This window comes from Lissotriton helveticus, chromosome 3_1 (genome assembly GCF_964261635.1).
Source record: "Lissotriton helveticus chromosome 3_1, aLisHel1.1, whole genome shotgun sequence".
NCBI lineage: Eukaryota > Metazoa > Chordata > Amphibia > Caudata > Salamandridae > Lissotriton > Lissotriton helveticus.
The window spans coordinates 1008118680-1008136586 of NC_136061.1; positions in this window are offsets into that span (position 1 = coordinate 1008118680).

Sequence of the window (17907 nt, forward strand, 5' to 3'; positions counted from 1 at the left end):
GCCTAGTCAGATGTAAGTCTCTCTACCCCTTCCTGCTCAGGAAGGCTATCAGAATGCAGATGAGTCCTCTATAGCACACACCCTCCCTGTGTTTGTGGCGGTCTAGAGGGAATGCACAAAGAAAAGAAGTCATTTAGCCCAGACGTGTATTGGATGGAAACAGGCTGCAGACATGCACAGCAACGTTAAGAGCAGAGAAATGTACACTTTGTAAAATTTGTATTTCCAAAATAGTAATGTCAAATCCAACTTTGCCACTAAAGAGGATTTATCATTACCATTCCAAAGAGGAATTACATCTTTAAAGTATTTTAAGGAATTCCCAACGCTAGCCTATGAGAGGAACAGGTCTCATAGTAGTGAAAAATGAATTTAGCTGTTTGTCAATAGCAGGACATGAAAAATGTAAAAGTATATGTCCCACCTTATTCTTACATAGCACCCTGCCCTTAGATATACCTACACTGTAGGGGTAACCTAGGGGAGTTTAAGGCTTGGCAAGTAGTTTTAAATGCCAAGTTGAAGTGGCAGTAAACTTCCCACACCACATAGGCTGCTTTGCAATGGCATGCCTAAGACAGGTTTGAGAGGCTGCTTGTGTGAGTGGCACAATCAGTGCTGCAGGCCCACTAGTTGCATTTATATTACAGGCCCTGGGTATACGGTATATCACTTTACAAGGGACTTATAAGTAAACTAAATATGCCAATCAGGTACGTACCAATGTCACAATGTTTAGAGGAAAGGCACATGCACTTTAGCACCGGATAACAGTGCTAATGTGCTCAGAGTCCTAATGCAAACAATAAGTGGAGGTAAGTAGGCAAAAGATTTAGGGAAGACCCTCCTAAGGATGACAGGTCTAACAGTTGCCTTAGGGCAAGAGTTACAGTTACTTGAGATAACTATGACTGGTGAATTTGTGTGGTGTGTACAGTTTAAAACATTTCTTTGTTACTGAACATTTCACCTAAGTATAATGTCACGTTAACTTTTGTTTTTTTCAGTGAATTTCTACATTTTTTTTTTCCGTAAAGTAATATTTTATTACCATACGTAAAGCCAAGCTCCTGCAGGAAGCCAACCACACACTGCGCACAGCCTTTGGGGATGAGCATGGGGGGTTGCAACATGGCCTGATCTACAGTTAGGCCCAGTGGCCAAACCACTCATTGACACCCACACCCCTGCAGACAGCCAACACAATGCAGTGTAAGCCCTTTTGTCCTGTGCTGCCTGGTGTTTGCCGCAGATAGCCAGCCACAGCACTTCAAAGTGACATTGAGCCGTGTGCAGCAGGGGGTTGGCCACAGGGCTTGTCCAACACCCCAGCAGGCTGCCAACCGCACTCTGCACACAGCCTTTGACATATGTGGCATAGGATTTGCCTTCAGGCCCGTGGACCCCATCCCCTGGGGACCAAACATATATATTAATGGGAGGGGGTGAGCAGCCCTCCTCCCTGATCCTTAATAGACTACAGAGACCCCATCTCCAGGGCTGAATTGCATTAAAAAGGGAAGGTGGTTGTGTGGCTCCCTCCCCGAGTCTCTTATGGTCCCAAGGATCCCACCCCTAGGGCCTGTCTAAATTGTAGGTGGGTGCCCCGGGCCCGTAGATTGAGAGGAGGGGGCCTCCCCAAGAATATTAATCCCCGGAGACCCCATCCTCAGGTGCCCAATTCAATTTAAATGGGGAGGGAGCCATGACGCCTTCTCTCTGAGCCTCATTATTCCCTGTGCACCCCATCCCACTGACCCAAATTCACTTAAAAAAGAAGAGGGGCCATGGGCCTCTTCCCTGAGTCTCATTAGGTCATCCATGGTACCCCATCCCCAGGGCCGTATTTCATTAAAAAAGGGAGGGGGCTGTGTGGACCGCCTTCCAGAGTCTTTACAGGCCCTGGGTTCCCCATCCCTCTGGGCAGTACATTATTTAAAAGTGGAGGGGGGATGTGCAGCACCCCTCCTCAAGCCTTCTCAAGCCACAGGGGCCATATGTCCTGGGCCTTGCTTTATTATTGGCGGGTGCCACAGAGCCTACATGGGACACCCACCAAGCAACATGTGAGTGGCCACAGGGGGAAGCTCCAGTGCCTCTGCGGCTCCAGACATCTACCCACATGGTGCAGGAGCCGGTATTGCTCCTGGGTGGAGGTTGCAGCTGTTTTAGGCATGCTCCCTCCGGGCGGGACAAAGGCTGATCCCAGGCAGTGGGAACATGTTTCAATCTCCCGCCTGCTGGAAGCAGACTTGCATGTGTTCTGCCATCTGGCAGGAGATAAAAAAATGCTCCAGCCATATGGCAGCAAATATGTTTCCCTGCCAGTGCTGGTATGGGCAGGGATAATACCGTGTCCCATGCGTGGGCTCCTGAGACAGAGTGACTAAGACGACCCTGGGTGATGGGGACTCCGGGGCCTTTAAAGGCTCAGGGTGGTGGGATTTGCACCCTCCCTCCCTTTTAACCACTTTGACTGCACGAAGGATGGGGTCCCTGGGGCCTTTTTAGGGAACAGGTAATGGACTGTGTGGCGACCCACCCCTTTTACTTACATTTTGGCACCAGTGGTTGGGGTCCTTAGAGCCTAATTAGTCTCCAGGTGGAGGCCACATGCCCCCTACCTTTTTCTACAAGCCCTGGGGAATGGGGTCCTCAGGGCTTGTCAAAGGCTCAGAGAGAGGGACCATGTGCCCCCCGAAGATAAATACATGTGTCTCCCTCCCAGGGCCCTGTTCTATCCCAGGGTTTTTTAAACAACTGCAGAGCCTGTGCTTGTCTTTTTAGATTTTTGCCATAGATCCTGTGGAAACGTTCAGAAAAAAATATATATTTTTAGCCCAAGGCCTAGGGGATCAGGGTATTCCTGCCCCCTTTGTATATTTTTGCATTTTTTAGGACTTAGACTAAGATTGCTGCCACCACTTCCTGGTGGATGTGGTGGCACCTAATCAGATCTCAGCATGAGATTTGTCAGCCCTGCAGATCCTCCACTGCATTATATGTACAAATTTGTTGAACCTTAATTTCTCCAAAACTACTGAGTGGATTTAAACCAAAACATACACACTCTTTCTGGGCCAAGATCTAGCTTTCTGCCAAATTTTATGTAAATCCATTTAGCTGTTTGGGCTGTAGCTGTGCCTGTTCCTGGGCGATAGCTGTGCCTTTGGAAAAATTAATAACGAAAATACGTTTTGGGACTCCTTTTTCTCGGTTCTCACTTGACTGACCAACCTGAAACTTTCTACTCCCAAACTAGTCAAGAAGTGGCACATTTTTGGGAAGCTTTGTGGATATTTGTCTAACATAGCAAGAGTTCTTAGCAACACAAAAAAGGCATTTCCTATAGAAATACGATCTTATACTAGCCTGTGGCGACCGCCACTAACCTTGGGTTTTGAATTAGTGTATTGCTCGTTGTAAAGTGTTTCAATGCCTCATCAGTGGTAGTAAGAGCTACATGAATACTATTACAATTACAATCTTCATGTTGCATGATGTGCTTTGCAAGACTCATCAACTCTCTATCAATCAGTCAATCAATAATATCCTTTGTAAAGTGCACTACTCACCCATGAGGGTCTCAAGGCGCTGGGGTGGGGAATGCTGCTACTGCTCGAAAAGCCAGGTGTTGAGGAGTTTTCTGAAGGTCAGCAGGTCTTGGGCTGTAGGTGGATGGGGAGGGTGTTCCAGGTCTTGGCGGCGCGGTGGGAGAATGATCTGCCGCCGGAGGTCGCTCTTCGGAAGCGGGGTCTATGGCTAGGCGAGGTCGGTGGAGCAGAGCTGGCGGGTGGGGGTGTAGAAGCTAAGTCGTCTGTTGAGGTACGTTGGTCCGGTGTTGTGGAGTGCCTTGTGTGCGTGGGTGAGGAGCTTGAAGGTTATCCTCTTTTTGACCGGGAGCCAGAGCAGGTTTCTCAGGTGGGGTGTGATGTGGCTGTGGCAAGGGATGTAGAGGATCAGGCATGCAGAGGTGTTCTGGATGCTTTGGAGCCGTCTCAGGAGTTTGGCCGAGGCTCCTGCATAGAGGGCGTTTCCGTAGTCCAACCTGCTGCTGAGGAGGGCCTGGGAGACCGCTCTTCTCATTTCGGTGGGGATCCACTTGTAGATCCTGCGGAGCATGCAGAGGGTGTTGAAGCAGGAGGAGGAGACAGCGTTGACCTGTTTAGTCATGGAGAGGGTGGAGTCGAGGATGACCCCTAGGTTGCTTGCGTGGTCGGTGGGTGTTGGGGTGGTTTTTTTTTTTTTTTTTTTTTTTTCCCAGTGTGGTCGGCCACCAGGAGTTGTCCCAGGCCGAAGGGTGGATCCGAGGATGAGGACCCCATCTTGTCTGAGTACAGCTTCAGTCGGCTGTTTCTCATCCATTCAGCGACGGCCTTCATTCCTTCGTGAAGGTTGGTTTTGGTGGTGTGGGGGTACTTGGTGAGGTAGAGGATCAGCTGGGAGTCATCGGCGTAGGAGATGATGTTGAGGTCATGCCGACGGGCGACGTGGGTGAGCGGTGACATGTAAATGTTAAACAGAGTTGGGCTGAGGGATGAGCCCTGGGGTACGCTGCAGATGATCTCGGTGGCTTCGGAGCGGAAGGGGGGAAGGCGGACTCTCTGCGTTCTGCCAGAGAGGAAGGAGGTGGTCCAGTTCAGGGCTTTCTCTTGGATCCCGGCGTTGTGGAGGCGTGTTTGTAGTGTGTGGTGGCAGACCGTGTCGAAGGCGGCTGACAGGTCCAGGAGGATGAGGGCCGCCGTTTCTCCGTTGTCCAGCAGGGACTTGATGTCATCGGTGGCGGCGATGAGGGCAGTCTCGGTGCTGTGGTTGCTGCAGAACCTGGACTGGTAAGGGTTCAGGATGTTGTTCTCCTCGAGGTATTGGGTCAGTTGTTCGTTGACGGTCTTCTCGATGAACTTTGCCAGGAATGGGAGCAGGGAGATGGGCCGGAAGTTCTTGAGGTCCTTAGGGTCCGCCTTGGGCTTCTTGAGTAAGGCGTGCTTCCAGCTCTCTGGAAAGGTTGCTGTCTCGAAGGAGGCGTTGATGACTTTCCGAAGATGGGGTGTGATGGCTGTGCTGGCTTTGTTGAAGATGTGGTGTGGGCATGGGTCTGACGGAGATCCGGAGCGGATGGTGTTCATGATCTTGATGGTGTCGTCATCAATGATGTTGGTCCAGGAGAGCAGGCGGTTGATGCGGATGGTAGTCGTGGGGGCAGAGGTTTCAGTGGTTGTCGGGCGGTTGTGGCATTGAAGCTGTCGTGGATGTCTGCGATCTTGAGGTGGAAGAAGGTGGCCAGCGAGTCGCACAGGTCTTGCGAGGGTGGGATGTCGTTTGGTGTTGGAGCTGGGGTTGGAGAGTTCCTTCACGATGTTGAAGAGCTCTTTGCTGTTGTGCACGTTGTAGTCTAGGTGGTTTTTGAAGGAGGCCCTTTTGTCGGATCTGATGAGGTGATGGTTTCTGCGGGTGGCGTTCTTGTGGGCTGCGTGGCTGTCTGGTGTTCATTCATGGAGCCAGATCTTCTCCAGCTTTCGGCAGGTTTGCTTGGAGGCCCGGAGGTCTTCAGTGAACGAGCTGGCTTTCTTGTTGGTGTGACTGTTGGAGGGTTTCTTGATCGGGCGAGGGTATTGATACAGTCATTGATCCACTGTCTGAGGTTGGGGCAGCGGTGTCGGGGTCAGTGGGGTCGGTGGGTAGGCTCTGGGCAAGGTTCGGTGACTTTGCTCCAGCAGCGGCGAGGCATCTGTTGGGTGCGGTGGTGCGTGGTGAAGGTGAAGTGGATGCAGCGATAGTCGGTCCAGTTGAGTTCGGTGGTGTGGTTGAAGGAGACGTGGGGGCTTGCGCAGAAGATGAGGTCAAGCGTGTGACCGGCGAAGTGGGTGTGTTTTGTGACGAGTTGTCTGAGTTTGAGGTTTGCTAGGTTGTCGATCAGGGTGTTACTTTATGACTCAACTATGGTGGTTAAAGCATTTGCTGGAGAGATTTGTGTTTGGTTTACCCACAGTTTTAACTTACCATTATTATTATTCCCTGAGCCACAGCTCTAATGGAAGGTATGAATGTAGAAACAGAGTCTTGTTTCTTTAAAGCTTGGTGTAAGTCTTTCTTGCATCATGAATGCTACTGACATCTACTAGCTTAAAGACTTTTGATGTTTCTGCATGGGCTACAGATACAGACTTCTGTTTGCAGCAATTCCATGGCATCAGCAATTTAGGAGAAACCTGATTTTGAATACCTGCATCACAAATATGGCGGATATCCCACCCGCCTTATTGTAGCTGCATTGCCTGTCACCAGATAGGTCGCTCCCCCCTACCGCCACGCAGCCCCCTGTGTGACCCTTTCTGCCGCCTGCCTCCTGGCTCGTGCAGTGTTGCCTGTCTCCTCCATTTTGCCGCTTGCCGCTCTGCCTCCTTGACTGCCTTCTGCTTGCCTACTCGACTTTTGCTGTCCCTTCTTGCTGCACCCCTGTGCTGTCACCCTTCTTGCGCCCCTTCTTGTCATCCCCCCTCCGTGACCCTCGCCGCTTCTCCCGCCGTCTTTTCCCACCATTTTTTCTCCCGCCGCTGACCCACAGCGGCCCCGCCCCCCTTCTCTCCCGTTGGCCGCCACGCTCCGACCTCCCAGCTGCTCCTCCCTCCCCCTGCCCCTCATATGGAGGCCGCGAAGCGGGCGCGCAGCGGACGCACGCAGCGGGCACGCCGCTGACGTGCCGAAGGCGCGCCTAAGGCAAGCCCGTCTGCGCCCGTCTGTGCCTGGACCACGCCCAGCGCCAGAACCTCTGGACCCCGACGTACCCAGGTGACCCACCTTAGATACGACGCTGCCTTCACGCACTCAACACCGGCCGATCACCTGCCTGCTACCGTGCCACCCCGAAACGCTCCCACGGACCCTTCACCTGCCAAGCCTGCAAATTCACCTGCCTCCGGACCCGCACCGCACCCGCCAGACCAAGCGCCAACAACAACACCTCAAGTGCATCCTGCTTAACACCCGTTCCGTCCACAAACACGCCGTTGAACTCTGGGACCTCCTCGCCAAACATCGCCGGATGTCGCCTTCCTCACAGAAACCTGGATGAACGCCTCCTCAGCCCCTGACATCGCCATAGCCATCCCGGACGGCTACAAGATCACCCGGAGGGACCGCATCAACCAAACCGGAGGAGGCATCGCCATCGTCTACAGGAACACCATCCACATCACGACCAACTCTGACGACGCCCTCGCCGCCACCGAACACCTTCACTTCTAGATACAAACCGACCCAAGACCACCCTCAGAGACATCTACAGACCCCCTGGACCACGCACACAATTCAGCGAAGTCATCGCAGACTTCATCAGCCCACACGCCCTCGCCTCCGCTGACTACATCCTCCTAGGGGACCTGAACTTCCACCTGGAAAACAACAATGACAACAACACCACCACCCTGCTGGACAACCTAGCAAACCTCGGACTCAAGCTACTGGTGAACACCCCCACCCACTACGCCGGCCACACGCTTGACCCAGTCTTCTCCTCCAGCAACCACGTCTCCTTCAGCTACTCCACCGGACTTCACTGGACCGATCACAGCTGCGTCCACTTCAACTTCAGTAAAACCACGACTCACCACCACCCGCAACAGGTTCCCCGAAGACGCTGGAGCAAGATCACCACCGACCAGCTCACCACGTCCCTGAGCCAAAACCCTCCCACCAACACCACGGACACCAACGACGCAGCCCGCAACCTCACACAGTGGATCACCGACTGCGCCAATGCCCTTGCACCACTGAAGACCCCGCCAAGCAATCCCGGCAGCAAGAAAGCCTCATGGTTCACCGACGACCTCAAAGACTCAAAGAAAGCCTGCCGCACCCTCGAGAAAGCCTGGCGCAACGAACAGTCGACAGGAAACATGACAGCCCTCAAGAACGCCACCCGCAAACACCACCAGCTGATCCGCACCACCAAAAGAACATCATTCAGAGAACGACTGGACAACAACACCCACAACAACAAGGAACTCTTCAGCATAGTCGAAGAGCTCTTCAACCCCAGCGCCAACAACAATGACATCACGCCATCGCAAGACCTCTGCGACTCACTCGCCACATTCTTCCACCGCAAGATCGCCGATATACACGACAGCTTCGGCTTCCAGACCACGCACCCAACCACCGAACCAACGCCCCCTTCCACCATCCTCCGCGCCTGGACCCCCATCAACACCGAAGACACCACCCACGTGATGAACACCATCCACTCCGGCTCCCCAGCCGACCCCTGCCCACACCACATCTTCAACAAGGCCGACTCCATCATTGCACTCCATCTCCAGAACATCATTAACAACTCCTTCGTGTCCGCCACCTTTCCGTAGAGCTGGAAACACGCAGAGATCAGCGCCCTCCTGAAGTAACCCACCGCCGACCCCATGGACCTCAAGAACTTCCGCCCCATCTCGCTTCTCCCCTTCCCCGCAAAAGTCATTGAGAAGACCGTCAACATACAGCTGACCACTTTCCTCGAAATGAACGGCTCCCTCGACTCGTCGCAGTCCAGTTTCCGAGCGAACCACAGCACCAAAACCGCCCTCATCGCAGCAATCGATGACATCAGGACCATGCTTGACAACGGGGAAACTGCCGCCCTCCTCCTCCTCGACCTATCGGCCGCATTCGATACAGTCTGCCACCGCACCTTAACGACCCGCCTCCACCACACCGGGATCCAAGAAAAGGCCCTGGACTGGATCACCTTCTTCCTCTCCGACAGAACTGAAAGAGTCCGTCTATCACCCTTCCGCGCCACAGCCACCAAGACCACCTGCGGCGTACCCCAAGGCTCCTTGCTCAGCCCTACCCTCTTCAATGTCTACATGAGCCCCTCGCGGCCATCGCACGCAAACACGGCCTCAACATCATCTCCTACGCAGACGACACCCAACTGATCCTCTCCCTCACCAACGACCCCGCCACCGCCAAAGCTAGCCTCCAGGAAGGAAAGAAGGACGTCGCGGAATGGATGGAGCTGAGCCGTCTGAAACTGAACTCAGACAAAATGGAGGTCCTCATCCTCGGACCATCCCCCTCCGCCTGGGACGACCCCTGTTGGCCCCCGGCTCTGGGCACCGCCCCCAGGCCCACAGACCACGCACGCAACCTGGGAGTCATCCTTGACTCCTCCTCACAATGACCAAGCAAGTCAACGCCGTTACTTCTTCCTGCTTCAACACCCTTTGCATGCTCCGTAAGATCTTCCGCTGGATCCCCACCAGAACCAGGAAGGCTGTCACCCAGGCCCTGGTTACCAGCCGACTGAACTACGGGAACGCCCTCTACGCTGGAACCACAGTCAAACTACAGAAAAGACTTCAGCGCATACAGAACGCATCGGCACGACTCATCCTGGACATCCCCCTAGACAGCCACATCTCCTCCCACCTGAGAGACCTGCACTAGCTCCCTGTAAACAAGAGGATCACGTTCAGGCTCCTTACCCACGCACACAAAGCTCTCCACGACATGGGCCCCGAATACCTCAACAACCGCCTCAAGTTCTACACACTTACCCGCCATCTCCGCTCCGCCAGCCTCGCCACCGTCCCACGGATCCGCAGAACCACCACCGGAGGAAAATCCTTCTCCTGCCTGGCTGCCAAGACGTGGAACTCCCTCCCCACCCACCTACGTCTGACCCAGGACCATCTCTCCTTCAGGAAGCAACTCAAGACCTGGCTATTCGAGCAGTAGCAGCACCCCCCCCCCAGCGCCTTGAGACCCTCATGGGTGAGTAGTGCGCTCTATAAATGTTCTTGATTGATTGATTGATTGTAGCCTATGGCACTTGTAAGAATATCCATCACGTTTGCGACGGCGTACCCATTGCCAATTTTAAATCACTCCCTACTATTTTTCTGGTACTTGTGAATCTGTCCTGAGACAAACAGATATTAGGCTTGAGTTTAAACCGAGTTCGAAAACAAAAGTTGCCGGGTACGGATTACATAGATTGTTCAAGTGACACTGCTAAATTGTACTGATGTTGCCAAATTACAAGTAATGTACTAACACAAGTGCAGTTTTGCAATAGCATTTGAGCTACCTGCCTTGGGGAAAATGAGCATTTGCGCTAACTGAGCAAAGCAAACACTCTTTACTGGTTGGCTGGGCAAAGTGTTTGTGCAGTATTGTAACAGTACCAATGCAATCTATGGGGCAGATTTACAAGCCCCTTGTGACAACTTTACGCAGTGGTTGTGTCACTTCTGTGACGCAGCGGCGTCGTAAACAATGCACCTCGTTGCAACATATTTACAACCTGATGCATCTAGGGCGATGCGTCACATTGTAAAGCCCTGCGCTACATTATACCTGCATCAGGTATAATGTATGCAGGGTGGGCGTTGCGAAGTAAGAAAGCCTTGTAAAATTGATGCAGTGAAACCTACAAGATTTCATGGAGTCACTTTTACGATGCCACTGCGTCAAAACCTTAAGCCTGCTTGCCACTGAGTCACCTTACACCTGCTTGAAGTAGGCGTAAGAAGTGACGCAGCACAATAGAATTAAGCATTCCGAAGCATTGCTGGAGTTGCGTCGTGCTGGCAATACGACTCCAGCAATGCGTTGCCTTTACTCCAATAGATGCATCATGCATCTATCAATCCTTGTGCTATGGTACGCCGCATTGTAAATGCCACGCATCAATGGTGGCGCAAGGGTTTTTTTGCGTGACACAAATTAACTGGTGCATCTCTGCTGATATGCAGAGATGCGCCAGTTCTTGTAAATCTACTCCTATGTATTCCAGAGAGATATGAGGTCAAATTGCATCAGCACCAGTACAATCAGTGTAATCTTGCCCAATAGAGCGTTTCTTTTGGTTCAGAGTTGAACAATCTTAGTGCTGTAGGGCCTACATCCAGCACAGAGCCACCTCCATAGAAGCACGACTGAACAGATGCCTGAGGAAAAATGTAATCTAACGGTTGATTTTATCTGCCAATTAGGAATGCGCCACTGCTTTTAAGAACGTCAGAACAAAGTAATAGTGTAAATATCTAAGGTATCGCAAAAGCCGTAGACATAAGTGGACCACCTAGGTTAAAAGTGCTTCAGGCAAAAAACGGCAATCAAACAAAAATGAATGAGATGATTATTTATATTTGTATTGGATACAGTGAAAGCACAGTCTGGCCTCTGTGTTCTGCCAAAATATACTCTAGCCTAGCATCAGTCTGTCTGTAAAGTGTACATATATGTGCCACATACTGTGGTAAACATCAGAGCAGCATCTACACTTGCAGATTTACAACTATGTGCAAGAATAGATTTACTAACTTCTGTAATTCACAAACTCTCCCAGGAATAGGCATGAAAGCTTCCCCAAGGATAAACCCCTGCCCCTAAACCCCCAGCAAATCTGGGGGTGATCAGTTCCCCTTCCCACTCTCTTATGGGATTAACACCAGCCAATGGCTAGAGTATTTATCCAACTCTTTTAAAGGTGGAGAGCGGCATGAGGAGAGTTTGAGAATGCCAACAAATGTCCATGTTTGTAAGCATTCACAATTTTCAAAGGCTAACCACACACATTGTTTCACTGCCTTGAGTGGAATTTACGCGTGCAGAGACCTTCACTCTCGTGGCAAAGCTCTGCACACATATATATGGGTTTACGCCTGCGAGGAAGCCATTTATGAATTCCTATCCCGCCTAGACGACAGGCTTGCAATGTGTTTTCAGGTGAGGATCTGATCTGAATACTCACAATGCCTGGGATGTAACATAAAAATACAAAAGTCCTTAAACTTGACATCAAATTTACACAATGAAGCTACTTCTTCAAACTTAGGGGTCCATTATGATGTCGGGCGGATTGCCTCTGCCAGGCTGGCGGTAGCCACCGCATGCCTGGCGGAGGCAATCTGCCCGACACTGTTTCCCTAATTCCCCCCCTCCATATTAGTTATGGCGGGGGGACCGCGGCGGACGGAAAGACCGTCTGCCGCTTTTCCAGCCGGGGCGGCCGGGGCGGAAAAGGAATAATATGGTGGCGGTGTCTAACAGAACACCGCCAGCCATATTATGATGGGGGGAAACAGATGCCTGGAAAGGCATACGGTCTTCACTTTGGGGGCCCCTTGCGGGCCCCCAAAGTAAAGGAGGGGCGGGGGGTGCACACGGGGGTACACCCCCGCATTTGCATATGCAATGCGGTAGGCACCGCGCGGTGCCTGCAGCATTGCGTATGCAAATGTATGCATTCATTCATAGCATTGTGGCGGGCGGTGCAGAGTGCACCGCCCGCCACAATGTTATGAATGCAGGATGCGGACGCCACTGTGGCGGCCGCATCCTGATGCCAAACACGGGACCCCCGTCCTACTGGCGGGCGGTCCCATTCCACAATAGGATGACCCCCTTAGTGTTTAGTGAAATACAGCTAGCACTTATTAATGCCAGGTCACTTATGAAACATAGTTATGAAGTCGCCCGATCTTATAACTGACAACACAATTGATATACTGGTCATAACAGAAACGTGGGGCAATGCCACCTCTAAACCTGATTTTAACATTGCAGTCCCTCATGGCTATAAAGTATTTAGACACGACAGACAATTGATTAGAGGTGGTAGGCTTGCTGTAATACATAGAATGGAACTAAGCTCCCACTGCTCAAGTGTCTGTTCACCTGACTGCGAGGCTTTCCTTTTTAAAATGTCAGCACAGGGACAAGGCACAATCAATGGTCTACTGATTTACCACCCTCCCGGTCCTGTAACAAACTTTCTGGCTAATTTAAATTCACTACTAGAGCTAAGTCTTCAATTCAATTTCTTTACGTTTCTAGTAGACTGGAACGTCCATTTAGAAGCGCTGGAAGATAAATACACAAAGGAGCTCATAGAAATGACATCAGAACTAGGTCTCGGCATCCGGGAGGAACATGGAGGCGGGCTGACGCCGGCCGTGGGAGCTCCGATCCGGGCAGGAGAACGCCCTGTGTAATTCGACCTTTACTCGATGTCTTGACACCTACTTAACGGTGAGCGATTAAGAGAGGCATATTTCTCTCATTCTGCGCAATTTATAAAAATATGTGTTCGCTCTCTTTTCCCTGTTTTGTATCGGGAACGGGATTGTTAGACGACCGGAGGTGAGAGGCTGGCGGTAGGACCCTGAAGGAGCAACCGGTTTACCCAATGGGAGCGGAGTCTGCGGCAAAGCTGGAGGCGGAGGCGGGGGGAGCTGTCAGCGCGAAGAGGGAAAGCTGTGGAGAAGGCCGGGCGAGGTTATGGCACCGGATAAGGACGGCTGTTGCTAGAGTCAGCTTCCGAACTACCGTGGGTGGAGGAGACACTTGCATACGGTCATTAGGGGAAAAACGGGGCTCCGCGCGGCAGTGCTCACAGAGTTGCAGGAGCGCTGTGATAGATTGGAGCGTGGTAGGTTTTTCTCACACCCCGTGGTCAAAAGCAGTGCCATTATCGCCATTGTGTTGTGGAGGGATGGACATTGCCCTAGAACGGGTTCTTAATGCGTGCCGCGGTGCCTGCTCTAGAATTGAGGGGGAGTCTCTGGTGTTAGATCTTGAAGGGGGCAGAGAAAGAGAAAGTGAGAAAACTATACATTTGCTCGCGCTGCCGGCACCAGCGTTGTTTGCTAAGAACAGATATCAGCTGCATTCTAATTCCGACCTTCAAACGACTGGAGTTTTTCCACCACAGGTTCCTGTAGGTCTTGAGGTGGTGATTCCACTTACCCCTCGGCGTAGAAAGAAAGAAAAGAAAGAGAGGAAGGAGAAAATCCCAAAGACAGGGCAGTCCAAAAAGCGCAAGCTACCAAAAAATTGCCCCCCCTCGTTAAAACTCACCCCTTCATTAAAATCCTATTTTAAAATTATGGAGCAGGTGACTGTCTCCAAGGGAGGAAAGCTTCCTTCACCATCCCTCACTTCACAGGCCACGGCCACTGCGCATACAGTTCCTCCTGTCCCTGTTGAAAACAGATATTCCTCCTTAGTCTGTGACCCAGATGTAGAGCACCTGGCCTCTCTCAGTTTAGAGATATCCACTCCTCAACCTAAGTCAGCGACGGAGTCTGAGCCTAATATCTCTGCTACAACTCAACATCTAAATATAGATCTAGATCTGGCAGCCAAGGCAAGAACGGAAATCTGCATAGTTGCTTCTCCCTTATAAGCATCTTGCCCCTTATCTTCTACTGATGCTGAAGTAGATGAAAGGGATAACTGCAGCCCCTTAGAGACAGTTTTGGGAGATTTAGGCAGTGGCAGTGGCCTCCTACAGTTAGGGTCACTCTAACAGTCGCTGAGAGGCGACCTATTATCTAAATTTGAGATCTCTGAGGCCAATCAAAGGGGTATTCATGGGAAGTGTTCCAATTTGGAAGCCTAACTTGACAATGTCTGCAAACGGACGGGGGTGCTGGAAGATGAGGTGGCCACACTCTCAGAAGTAGCACAAATACATGCGAGGGATATAACAGCTCTTCAATCTCAGAACAGAACACTTCAGATGGATATCGAAAGATTGGAGATGCAGTCCAGAAGAAATAATTTAAAATTTGTGAAGATCCCAGAGGGGGCTGAGAATGGGGATATCAAATGACTTGTATGTAAACTTCTGAGAGAAGGAGTCTTAAAGGACAGGCTGGACATAGATCTCGAAAGGGAAATTCAGAGGGCCCATAGAGATCCTTTCAGGCAGCACCCTGACAGGAAAGCTCCCAGGAAATTTCTAGTTAACTTTCACACCTATGCTATTAAGGAGCTGATATTAGGAAGAGCATTGACTGATACTACACTTCAGATTGACTCTACAAAATATTTAATTCGTTCTGATGTAGGTAAAGTCACAGCGCAAAGGCAGTGGACTAGGATGCCTGATTTGAGGAGCACAGGTACAAATTAAGTTCCCGGCTTCTTTAAAGGTAATGTGGAGGAATAAAATGTACAACTTTTCCTCTCCCCAAGAAGTCGATACTTTTCTAATCCAAATGAAAGAAAGCTCGCAGTAGAGTCTCTCCAGTTTTTTTTTCCTTCCTTTTTTATTTGATTTAGTGTAGTGGGATTTTGCAATTTATAGCGATATAAGGCCACATCACATATAGGACAGTTTATATGTATACATTAGTGGGTGAGGGATCTGATTTATAATGGATACACGTATAAAAAAAAACACACTTAAAAGGGGAAAAAACAGCAAAGTGTGGGTGAAGGGAAAAATATATATGTATATATATATCACAGTACACTTAGTAGTCTACTATCCACAATGGGGGCGATCCTGACCGGATCTAGTGAGTTCTCGATTGGCGACAAGATCGCCAGAACAGGTGGGGGGTGGGTTCCTCGAGGGAGGTGGGTGGTTCTTTTGGGATGCAGGGGCAAAAAGGAAAAAAATCAATCCTCATATAACCATGATAACAAAGAAAGCTACCATTTTTGGGCGGAAGTTGAATCTGGTCTATTTAAAGAAATATTAAGATGAGCAGCATTTCCAATAAGATTAAGATCATTAGCTGGTATGTTACTGGATTGAGGGACAGGAGAAAGATGTCCAGAGTGAGTGAATTCTTGAATAATTCCGGGGCCCATATTTGCTTACTTGAGGAAACTCACTTAGAAACACAAGAGTGCAAGTTAGCATTTGGTAAACTCCGGTGGGTCCAAGATCTTCTCTACTCTGACCAGAGCGGTAATACAAGAGGATTGGCTATAGTGATTAGAACTAATGTTGGGATCAGAGTGGAGAAGTTTGAGACAGATCACTCTGGGAGGTGGCTGGTGGCCTCGTTATTAATGGGTAGCACTCCATTTGCATGTGCAGTCTATTATGGGCCCAATCAAGATGCTCCAGGGGCTCTCTTGAAGCTAAAAGCTAGCCTTTCCGGAATGGTAATACCTGTTATCCTAGGGGGGGGGATTTCAATCTGATTTTAGATGAAAAATTGGACCGCACTTCGAGGGTTAAATTCACACCCCCTCGTAAATCTCGAATTGAGCTGAAGAACATTATTAAAGATTTCAATCTAATAGATATATGGAGAGCAAAAAACGGCAGTAGAAGACACTTCTCCTTTTACAGCCGAAGATACAGGCACCATTCCAGAATCGATTTCTTTCTATTAGACCAGTCTCTTTTTTCAGCAGTAGAATCCATTATATATATTCCAGCTCTGCTGTCTGACCACTCTGTTGTGGAGTTGGTTGTCCACTTTAGGCAGAAGGAGCATCATAGAAGGTGGACCCTGGATAAATCCTTATTATTTAGGGATGAAGTCAAGTTGGACATAGTAAATCAGGCAGAGGAGTACTTTAGGCATAATTATGGCTCCACCAGTGATCAGGTGGTATGGGAGGCATTTAAAGCCATTCTTAGAGGTCTATTAAGTCCCCTGATGATCAGAAGGAATAAACTTAAGAGGAGGATGGAGGAAGAGCGCCTTTTAAAGCTTAAGTTAAAAGAGCAAGAGCTCCAGAGGGCATCGGCGGATCATCCGAATATTGTACCACGCCTATGAATGAAGAGATTCTTATTGAGCGCAAACTTTGCCCAGTGGGCGTCAAGGCGCCTACATCAAGAAAATAACAGCTCGTCACCACATGTAGCATTCTGTCATTGGTAGGCTCTCCTGAAGAACCAAGTTTTAAGTTCCTTTTTAAACAGGTCAATTGAGGGTAGCGTTTTTATCTCAATTGGGATGGAGTTCCAAAGCTGCGGGGCAACAACTGAAAAGGCCCTAGCTCCCCATCTAGTCAGCCTAAAGCGGGGCACGACAAGTTGGAAAAGTCCAGCGGACCGAAGACCTCTTGTTGGAACGTAGCTAGTGAGTAAGAAACTAATCGCACTCGTTGATCCCTCCGTCAGTGCTCTATACGCCAAGCAGAGAATTTTAAAAGAAATTCTGTGCTGCACAGGAAGCCAGTGAAGGTCTTTCCTGGCCTTGGTGGCAGATGATGTCTTAGGAAGAGCCAAAACAAAGCGTGCAGCAGCATTCTGCACAATTTGCAGCCGATGTATAAGGCTCTGTTAGACTCCATATACAGAGAGTTGCAATAGTCTAACCTGGAGCCAACAAGAGCGACTGCAACCTGTTTGCGCGCCTGGGGGGAGAGATAACGGATTCTGTTAAGTATCCTAATCACACCCCAGCACGTGGCCACAGTCCTGTTAGCTTGTAGGGACAGAGAGAGTGAGGTGTCGAATACCACACCAAGATTTCTGGCTGATTGGGATGGAGTGGGGCAGGTGCCAAGAGAGGAAGGCCACCACTCGCTCGACCAAACATCCTGGTCCTTCCCAAAGACCAGTACCTCTGTCTTTTCGCCGTTAAGCTTAAGGGAATTGATAGTCCTCCAGTCTGCCACATACTGCATGCATACCCTAAAGCTGGAGGCGGATGTCATGACAGAGGAATGAGCCAGAGACACCATGATCTGGGTGTCATCGGCGTAGGACACCACCTCCATCCCCTGCGATCTTACTAGTCTAGCAAGGGGGGCCACATAGATGTTAAACAGGGTCGGGCTCAATGCCGACCCCTGTGGCACCCCACATTGCAAAGAATTGGCAGGGGAGAGGTAGTTCCCAAGCATTACTCTCTGCTCCCATTCAAGAAGAAAGGAGTTCAAAAGACTCAGGGCCGGTCCAGTAACCCCTGCCTCCCTGAGCCGAGATGTTAAAATGGCGGGAGACAGGGTATCGAACGCGGCCGTGAGATCCAACAGGACCAGAACTGAAGTTTGGCCAGAGTCCACTTTGCGCCGGATGTTGTCGACCACAATGGTAAGAGCGGACTCTGTGCTGTGGTGTTTTCGGAATCCGTGTTGCGTGTTGTCTAAATATTCCGACTCATCGAGAAAAGAGGACAGGTGGAGGTTGAGATGCGCCTCCGA